The sequence below is a fragment of the Mastigoproctus giganteus genome, chromosome 5 (genome assembly GCF_048544385.1).
Source record: "Mastigoproctus giganteus isolate SK-2022 chromosome 5, ASM4854438v1, whole genome shotgun sequence".
NCBI classification, from domain to species: Eukaryota; Metazoa; Arthropoda; class Arachnida; order Uropygi; family Thelyphonidae; genus Mastigoproctus; species Mastigoproctus giganteus.
This window is the reverse complement of record NC_143579.1, coordinates 215,374,020-215,384,910: the sequence shown is the minus strand read 5'-3', so window position 1 is coordinate 215,384,910 and position 10,891 is coordinate 215,374,020. Positions and strand designations below refer to the sequence as shown.

Sequence of the window (10,891 nt, the reverse complement as noted above, 5' to 3'; positions counted from 1 at the left end):
GAGATAAAGGTTCCATTGGAGAAGAGACAATCACCAAGTTGTGATCTGAAGTGCCTAGAGGACCTCTCACTTTAACCTTGTACTTAAAAGGGTTGTTTGTGAGAAAAAGATCAAGCGTATTGGCTGTATGATTAGGATTGTCTGGTATTCTTGTAGGTAAATGAACAATCTGTGCTAGGTCATTAGTAATTGCAAAAGCCTCAGCATCTCGACCTGCTGGGTCGGTGTAACTAGAAAACGGAAGCCAGCTGGAGTTGTGAACGTTAAAATCACCAAGGAAAATTACCTCACTGTTAGGAAAGTTGGACTGGAGAAAGTCAAGTTGCAAAGAGAGGAAGTCAAAGAGCTCCAAGTGATTAGTGGAGTTGGGAGAACGGTAGAGACAACAGATGAATTTTACACAATGAGGTAGAGAGATTTTAAGCCAGAGAAGATCAAAGAGAGGAGATTCCAAATTGCCAAGTCTCTGACAGGGAATATCAGAACGGACATATGCACAAGTACCACCTTTGAGGCGAAAGGAATCATACAGCAAATAATTTGGACATCTGAGATGAGCAGTAGTTGAATCAACCGATAACTGAGATTCAGTCAGAAAAAGTACATGGGGTTTGGAAGACTGCAAGTGGAAATGGATATCATTGAGATTAGAATTGAGACCACGTATATTTGTGAAATGAATTAGGAAGTCCTTGGGAGGTTTAGATCTTTTCGCAGATAAGCTTGCTCTATTATTTTGACAATTCATGGTGTATTCAATAGTAAGAAAAAGTGGGTGGGACATGCTGTATAAAGTAAGGAAATTTTTGGATATGGCGTACATGTGGTAAGAATATACCCAGATCCTTGACATAACGTGGCCTCGACAATGCTCCCCGCATACACACTACTCGGACTCCCTCCAGTCACTATCTGGCAGAGTAGAGGTAACAAGATTATACACTAGCTGATCCGGAAGCCTCCTAGAGAGTTACCAATAGGTTTGGTCCGGTGTACTAACTAGCGGCCGGCCTGCGAACACCGTTTTAGAGCTGTACCCTCGAAATGTAAGGAATATTGGATCTCGCCACGACATTCATCATAACCTCAAAAATCATCAATCATACTGCATGATGGAAGAGATAGGGAAGGGTTGACCGGAACTTAGCTCTAGAGACTAAACATGGGTTCCACCACTTCAAGCCTCCAATAAGCAAAGTGGTGGTATTTCACCGGTTGATGAGAGTCATCTACCACCTAGTACTGCCTGGTAACATAGAAGGGCGGCGTTCCTCCATGTGGTGTGGGCGCCACACCTCAACCCCTGCTTATGTTGGTTCACACCTGGGTGGTCACCCACCATGTACTTGTGCATGAAGGTTATACCCAGGATTACTAACAGTCCCACCATCGTGAAGGTGCAAGCAGAGGATTTGGCTGTCATAGACCGTCCGGACTTCGCCGAAATTGGGTCCACTTTGACTTGAGTGTCACCCGAATATCAGTTCCATCAGCGTTTTAGACTCCCAAGTAGCAAGTACAGCTTGTCTGGCATATCTGAAAGAATGTCTGTGACAACCTCAAGGACCAAATCCCGACCAAATATAGAAACTGGTGAAGCATTCATTTAAAAGTAGTGCAATATCAGGGTAACTCATTGTAAAAATCAAGTATTGTTTTATTTTTGCATTGAATACCAAATACCCGATATCAAAGCTATTACTGCATAAAGTGCAACTATTCCAATAACTTGGTACCAAAAATATTATGAATAACCGTAAACCTTTTCTGTGTACTAAAACTCTTTATAAAAAAAACGTTTACTTTATAAAGATAATTTATTAAAATTTAAGTGTATGCAAATAGTTTAGAAATTGTAAAATGTCTAGATAACATTATTCGTAATCCAGTATCTTTTTTAAATAACAAACTTTAATTATTGAGACTGCCCAATATCTACAAATTAGCATTTTTCTTATTCTTTCATCTAGATAAGGGAGGGATGATAATATTCAGCTCCTGTCTGATTTGTTGTGTAGCTTATAGTGAGGAGAAGCTGATGTAGAATTGATTTCTTTTTCATTTCAGTATTCATTGAATAATTGAGCTAAAGATATTTTTAAATGAATATTTCATATCCGAAGGGTTTTTTTTTTTTTTTTTTCAAACGCTTTTATTCTGTCATGTTATGAGTTTGTATTTTTTCTTGAAGTTGGCCGTTTTAATTCATAATAAAAATTCCAAATCTTGATGGCCATTTAATATTATCAACCTTAATATGGTATGGAAACCCTTATACTCAATTTCTACATCAATAAGAAAAGAAAATAACTGGTGATGATTTCATCCTAGGGACAAAGTTCAAAATCGTTATAAAAGAATTAAACATATTTCCTGACAAGTTTTTCCTCTAGCTTCTACAAACCGTTTTTAGAACTAGTCATAGCAGGAGTGGTACAATACCAAAACATAAGTTTATTTAGTGGAAGTTAATAGTTTTTTAGTATATTATGTGCCACTTCCCATTCATGGGAATTAGTTACACATCATATTGTGTTCAAAATATTCGTCTTCTTCCCAACTCTCTTGAATGCCTTTCTTCTTTCAAGATCTTCAAATAGGTGGTTTGGAATACACTTCGGCATCATTTGCCTTGGTGTTGCTCTAGAAGTGCAATACCAAGGCGGAGAATATCTGCACTATATATTTACGAGATCGACACAGTATCAGTTTGCCAAACATGTACAGTACAATGATTTTTATAGATTTCATAGCTTGAAGCTTTTTCCCTCAGTTGATTGTATCTATTTGTAGATACGTTAATAATTATGCAACTGAACTTGTATACAGATTAAATGGGTTGGAGACTCCAAGAATATTCTTTTGAATAAAGGAAAAATTTCCTGATTTCATTAATTTACTACCCCACCACTAAAAAAGTACACGTGCCTTGAGTGACCCCGGTTCAAGATGGTGACTGTTGAATACGGTGCTATTTTTTATATTCTCTCTACCTTGTGAATTCCCCTCACCGTGTGGTCGTCCCGGAGTATAAACAGAATATTTATTTATTTATTTATTTAAAATTTAACCACTTGGAGATGTCATATATTTGAAAGTAGTACAATACCGGTGCAACTCATTGTTAAGGCAAAGTTTGTTATACTGGTGATTTCAAAGCCTGAGGCACTGAGTCAGTTGTATCCATTTGTAGATACGTTACAACTGAACATGATCTGATGCAGATTAAATGGTTTATAGACTCCAAGAAAATATAGTCACTTAAATGAAGGAAAAATTTCCAGATTTTTGTTATGCTGATTAATCTCCCATTTATTAGCCTTCTAACGAGGTCATTCGTTTGATATTCTAACTCGTCATGTAGGTGTTTTTTTTTTTTTTTTTTTTGCTTCCATGGACTTCCGGTTCATAGACCACAGTAGGAACTCTGAACATAAAAAACCTGCGCTATGTTCAATTTTTTGTTATTCCATTGTGACTTAATACAGATGTACTGATCTTCTGATATAAAAATTCTTTATTCTTCCTTAGTAATCATTGAATATTTTTCTTTAAAATAGCAAAAGACTTTCCAAATAGTTTCCCCTTTGATTGGGAATATAGTAGTGTATAGTGTGTTTGTAACGCGGTGCCAGTGGTTCCCCACAAAACCGCACTAAGTGCCACTGTGAAGATACAGGACTGCAAAGTCAGAGAGTGTGAGTTATGTTGGGTATTGCGGGCGTGTTGTTCATCTGGCCATTTAGTCACTGGGAGGCGCGATCACAAGTAAGGCACCTACCAGTATCCGTCCACGGCACGAGGAGCCGGGCCAGGACAGAAGAGGGACATTTACAAGGTTGGCTCTGCTCTGGCTAGGTCAAGAGCAGAGGCAGCCTAAAGAGAGGAATACTGTATATAGATGTCAGAGCTGCAATGGCTCAATCCGCTCAATCTCTCTATCAATTAGTTAAGAAAAGAGGAATTGCCTGTATGATGTCCTGTAGAACACTTCTGTGCTGATACTCTCCGTTGTTGAATTATTTGCATAGTCAATTCAACAACGGAGAGTATTAGCACAGAAGTGTTCTACAGGACATCAGAGAGGTAATTCCTCCTTTTCTTAACTAGGAGAGGAATAAAACACACAGGATATAGAAAAATAGGTAAGGTGGGGTGATAATGACAGGGAAGCATACCCCTGGCGAGTGTGGAGATTGAACCTCAAGTAGGTGGGAGCCTTGAGGAAGGGTGGGGAATAGGGTGCCAAGAAAAGTAAAAGGATGACAGGTAAAGAAAGGCATAGTGTTTACAGGCATTCATCGACACCCACACAGGAAGGGTCCAAGTAACTCACGGAGGGCAATATACCGTCAGCACGAAGGAGGCCAGGACAGCAAAGATGCATGGCAAGAGCACCGGCCGAGCGAAGCAGCAGAGGTGCCAAACACACGAAACCAATCCGGGCTACTCGAACCAGTAAAAGAGCGCTTGTGCTTTCACCGGTGGTGAAAGTATTTCAGTATTCCACAGGCCCGAGTTCAGTATTCCACAGGCGCTTGTGCTTTCACCACGTCATGAATCTTTCGCAAAACGTAATGAATATTTAGGGAACCACAGTTTAATAGGCAATGTACCGTATTTGTCGGCTTATAAGATGCTGCGGCGTGAAAGCCGCACCCTAATTTTGGAACGGTAAATTTAAGAAAAAAAAAATAATAAAAAAAAAAAATATATATATATATATATAGAATATTAAGGATAATATAAAGAATTATTAGAAAAAGTAAATCAATCCAATAATAATACCATCAGGGACCTAAGAAAACGCAAAAAAAAAAAAAAAAAAAAATTATTATCGCTTTTTACCGACAATCTAGATGATTTCAATTGGGGCCAACCACCCAGAATGAAGGCAAAAAACGACAAGAGGTTCTCTGTTACCCGAGCCACAACTTATATCTTGTAATGTCTTTAAACTGTCCTACTCTTTATTTTTTATTTTTATTTCTCCGAAATTATTAGGGCAATCCGAGGACGTAGGAGAAACTATTTCTTATCTATACTACTATTTTTCGCCTTTGTGGAGTTCAGGTTCTATTATTCCTACTCCTTTAGTTTTTCTTCTTAATATCTGCATGTTTCTCTATGCGTTAATTTAATTATTTATTTATTTTTATCGTATCCATCACAAAGGGGGCACCACATATTATTTTGACGACTATTACATTATGTCTTAGACACGGTCAATATGTAGTATGTATTATATATTTAATCTAATTTTAATTATTAAATTACGTTCTCTGTCGGGTCAACGATGATTAATATATGCTTACATTTATATTTTACTTATATTTCTTACCTTTGATTCTAATATTTCTAAATTTTCTTAACTTTTATCATCATTCGATTTATTTATATTAGATTTATATTTGGCCTATACTGGTTTATATTTGGTTTAGATTTAAATTACTTAGCATATATTGATCATCACAGAAACAGAGAACCTCTTGTCGTTTTTTGCCTTCATTCTGGGTGGTTGGCCCCAGTTGAAGTCATCTAGATTGTCGGTAAAAAGCGATAATAATTTTTTTTTGCGTTTTATTAGGTCCCTGATGGTATTATTATTGGATTGATTTACTTTTTCTAATAATTCTTTATATTATCCTTAATATTCTATAGACATTATGGGTATATATATATATATATATATATATAAGGAGCAGCAGTGCATAGCACACGCTTCTTGATTAGACCGGGGTTCGAGCCCGTCACCACCAAATACGGAGGACGCGGAAAGGTCAGGGAATGACCACCGCATATCCCCGGAGAAATACGGCCTTAGTTGCTAATGCTCCTAAATAACAAACAAACAAACAAGAAGAAAAAAAAAAACTTTTGAAAAAAAAAATATTAGTAATACAATGGAAATTTAAAATTTAATAAAAATAAAACCCAAAAGCTAATAAAAAAAGGTATAGGATTATTACTATTATTATTTTAGTATTATTCAACTTCAGATTCATTACTGACTTGGTCATCATTATCATCCTCTTCACTAGTATCACTGTCACTCATACAATAAATGATCTTCAGTGCCATCCATTGCATTACTTATACCACATTTTTTAAACGACTTGGCCACAATTTCAGTCAACACCATATCGTGATTCAGCACGCATTGACACACTTCTGCTATTGATGGACGTTTCATACTTCCCTTAGGCGTCTTAACCTCCTTAACTAGGAGGTTAAGCCATCCGGAATTACCACCAATTCTGTGTTCATCATTTCGGCCAGTCTGATGTTTTCAGTCCTATGTGCTCTAAACTGATCCTGCTGCCTTGTTCTCGTGTCCTTTGGCATATTGTACTACTTTTAGCTTAAATCCAATAGTGTAATTTTACCTTCTTGATGCGCCTGCCATTGATTAGGCAGGCGCACCAATCACACATTGTTCCATGCAAATCATTGTAAACTTAATCATGAACTTAAATTATTAAATCATGCTTTGCAATTATTTTTATTTCTAAAGAAAAATACGTTCCAGCAAGCTGGAACTTGATCGAAATATTACGCTGAAACGTGTGTATAAGTGTCAACCGCGAGGGGTGCGAGAATTTCATTTTATGAAATAATGATAGGTGATAATAAAACAGGTGTTAGAAGATTCTCTTTAAAATTGTTAAAATATTAAAAGATATTTCATAATTATTCTATTTTTTAATTTAAACTTTAATTTCCGCAATATCTATATAGAAATTAAAATGTAATTTTATATTTAAAGCAATATTGGATATCCATATACCCATTCAATTAATTTACTTTTCATCAAGCTTTTGATGATACGTATATGGATCGATCTCAGCATACCGTACCGTGTACTATAATTTTTTTTAAATTTAATTTTTAACATTTCCAAATAATTCAATTTCTCTATGAATTAAAAAACAAAAATTCTGCTTATATATAATAAATAAATCTCATCACTCATTTTTGCAATTCTTCAAAAAAGATTAATTGGCTATCGATACGAAACTGATGAGATTCTCTATAAAATTAGACTAGTCAATTAAATGCAATTTTTTAAAAAAATTATTATTATTGTTTTTGTTTTCTTTTATTCAAGTGCAGAAGCAGGGCGCTATTTCAGCGCAGGTATTGAAATAGCTTGAGAAAATAGATGTAGAAAGCCCCAAGGTCTTGGGGTTGTGAACCAAAGTAATTACTCAGGAGTAGTTTTTAATGGAATTCATGTACCGTAATTATTACTCTTTTTGTTTATTACATCTAAACCTCTTCGTAAATATATCACAACATAAGTATACTGTACAGCTTCAAGTACACACTTTAACTTATTCCAATTTGTTTTAGAACAATATCATATTTCGCTTATTTATGTGTGCCATGGGTCTCGGTCTACAAATCCACAACGAATAATGTTTATCTACCATTACGGTCTACGAACAAAACTGTTCCTCTTGTATATATGTTGTTCCTCCTGTAAGTATGTTTTTCTACCTTACTGCCTGAGAACAAAACTGTTCCTCCTATGACATTGGCAAAGCTTGGAACTATGTTTATCCGCGAGTCGATCTAAAGTAACTGATTTCGTTTTTAATAGAATGACATTTCTAAATTCATTAAAAACTTAGACACTGTTGTAATGGTTTCGGAACTACACTTATTGGCCAAAAGATTAGAAATCAATGAATAATGTTGGCCAAAAAGATCAGAAATCAATGAATAATGTTTATCTACCATTACTGCCTGGGAACAAAACTGTTCCTACAGTGACAGTGATTAGAAATCTTTTGACCAATAACTTTCACAACTACCAAATCTGGGATTTCTTCTTTCTGTAAAAATCGAAAGATTCGACTGGAATGGTGCCTTCAAGATGTTTGCAGGGCTACCTTGTTCTTTCATATGTTTTAGCGGCCATCAGGATTTAAATCGCGTAGATAATGCAATGGTCTTCATTCTCACAGTACAACAAACTTTTCTTTGTAACGAGTTGCTCTGGTATTGAACTATATCAAACTGGTTTCGACAAAAATCCGCTTACCAACACTGTTAAAACAGTTTCGTATGACTACCAGTACACGAAATTAGAGCTTCAAATTTATAATAAAGTTTTGCTCACTACAGATCGCCTGCTATTTAATGAGGGACCTGTTAGCAGTGTCTCGTCTTTTTAAACAAATGGCCATTTAATCTTCGACCTGATCAGTTTGAAAGTAATACAATACGAGTGCAACTCGTTGCAAAGACAAGTTTGGTCTACTGTGAGAACTCATTAAAAACAACATTTAAATGGTAGATTAACCTAAAATAAAACACCTCCAAAAGGTTTTAATCTGCCTTTTATTTAAAAGATTTATTTGAAATTAGTGCAATACCAAGATGTCTTCTGTTTTAAGCAGCTATTATTTTTCTTTCTTTCCTATCTTCAAACTTTTTTCTGTTTAATACTCTCCATCAGAATCTTTTTGAGAGCTTGAGCTTTTTAACTCCTAAGAAGTGCCATGCCACGCCGACACTTGCACCATCGCAAGACAATAATTAAGTATGCATATCTTACATATATAAATGCTTATACTCCATGTTTTTCGTTGCCAATTATATATATATACATGTATTTATAATTTTTGAATTCAGTTGTAAAATTATCTGAATGAAACAATGTAAAAAAATCCCATTGCAAGAAACTAAAATATAATTTTAATGTTCAAGATTTCAGTGGACTGTCGAAGGAAATCAAATCAATTCTTGGACTCACAGTAACATAAATGATTCCCAGGGCCCCCCAAATACATCTTTGCAACTATAAGTGAAAGGGGACATTACATCCAAAAAGGGGTGGGTGGTATGGAATTAAAATTTGCCTTTTTTTATTTAATATAAGGGGAAGCGCGAACGCTATCCCCAAAAACAAAAATTACACGCTCCATCTATCCCAGTTTTGAAACAATGTAAAAAAATCCCATTGCAAGAAACTAAAATATAATTTTAATGTTCAAGATTTCAGTGGACTGTCGAAGGAAATCAAATCAATTCTTGGACTCACAGTAACATAAATGATTCCCAGGGCCCCCCAAATACATCTTTGCAACTATAAATGAAAGGGGACATTACATCCAAAAAGGGGTGGTATGGAATTAAAATTTGCCTTTTTTTATTTAATATAAGGGGAAGCGCGAACGCTATCCCCAAAAACAAAAATTACACGCTCCATCTATCCCAGTTTGGGAAAGTGGCAAGGGTCAGCCCACTCGGTGTGCAATGAGTAGGCCTCTCCCTGGGGATGCATCCTTAATGATCAATGCGGGTCCCAGCGCCAGGTAAGTATGCTAGCCAAGAGCCATGCAGAGATAGCGTTCTAAGGACATACTTTAACTAATATGGTGTTTTAAACCTTTTTACAAATAAAATAACTATTCCAGGGAAATATTTAATTCCTTCATTAATTCTAAGGTTAGTTTATAATATTATAACATATTTTAAATGAATATAGGATTTCTCTTGAAATAAAAAGCATTATTACTTATTTTTTTTACTACAACCGAGCTGAACAGAGAATGAACTCGTGAATACTCGCTAAATTATGAATTGTGTAGCCAAATTGTAAATATTCGCTTGAACAAAAATATGGACGTCATTTCGTTCTTTTAATTTATTTGTTATTAATTTTAAAGATTAAGTAAAACAAAGCAGAAATTAGTATTTCTTCATAAGGTATATAAATTTGCAGCCAAGAGCAGTAGAATTTATTTGATGGAGTATCAATCAATAAAAAATCCCATTGCAATGAATTTGAAATTGAAATTTAATTTGAAATTGAAATTTGAAAATTTAATTTGAAATTGAAATTTGAAAATTTAATTTGAAATTGAAATTTGAAAATTTAATTGGAAATTGAAATAATTCTTAAAAGTGTAATAAATTCTAATTCATAAAAATACATATATAAAAATCTAATTCTAAATTCAAATAACAGTGTATTAAATGCAAGTAGAATACATTAACATTGTTTAACATTTTGATCCTGTCACTTCTTGACAGGATCAAAGATCAAGATTAGAGTTCAAGATATGGTTAGCGAAGGACGTTACGTATTTTCTATCCATTTAAAATTATAATATATCTAAATTACCACTCTTATACCACGGGGGAGTTTATGTTTATTAATATATTTTATTTAGGTGTTACCTAAACTAATATAGGTAACACCTAAATAAAATATATTAATAAACATAAACTCCACGTGGTATAAGAGTGGTAATTGAGATATTTTATAATTTTAAAAATCAAGCTTAAGTTAAGATGATGTTTGGCCAATGATGCCCTATCTATAAAGGAGCCTTGCATTTGACTAAAGCAAGGATTGAAATAGAAAATTTTAGGGAACAGGATAGTCATTAAGATAATAAAGACAGTTAATGCATATACATGAAATTACTGATCAGTTCAATCATATATATATATATTTAGAACAAAAATCATTGGGTGATTATGACTTTTTGTAATTGTTTACTTGGTTGAAAGAAAATTTACTCCACTAGGTAAGAAAATAAAATTTCTGTCTTTAAAGAAGTGGTGCCACTCAAAACAGCACTCGGAGAAAAAATTTTCTAGATTTACTTTTAAAATTAACTGATTTTTTTAAAAAATATAATATAAACATTTTGGTAATCGAACAAGTTAGTACCAAGCATCATTTTAATTCGTAGTAAATCACCGAATTAGATGAAATGGTACTGTTATTGTTACATCTCATATTGGGAATGGAATGTCTTCATAACGAGTTGCCGTGATATTGCACTACCTCGAATAAGCAACGCTTCGCCAGTGTTACTTATTCTCGGTGGATACTACTCCTGTATAACAATAAATAACCCTTATAAGAATA

General features: G+C 34.5%; 1 non-coding gene across 1 annotated transcript; it reads right to left on the bottom strand.

Annotated features, from left to right (window-relative positions):
- Window positions 1-9,168: 9,168 nt before the first annotated feature.
- Window positions 9,169-9,331, bottom strand: LOC150086096 (U1 spliceosomal RNA). The gene has a single exon (XR_016547008.1). It is a non-coding gene; the product is annotated as a U1 spliceosomal RNA (small nuclear RNA).
- Window positions 9,332-10,891: the final 1,560 nt, after the last annotated feature.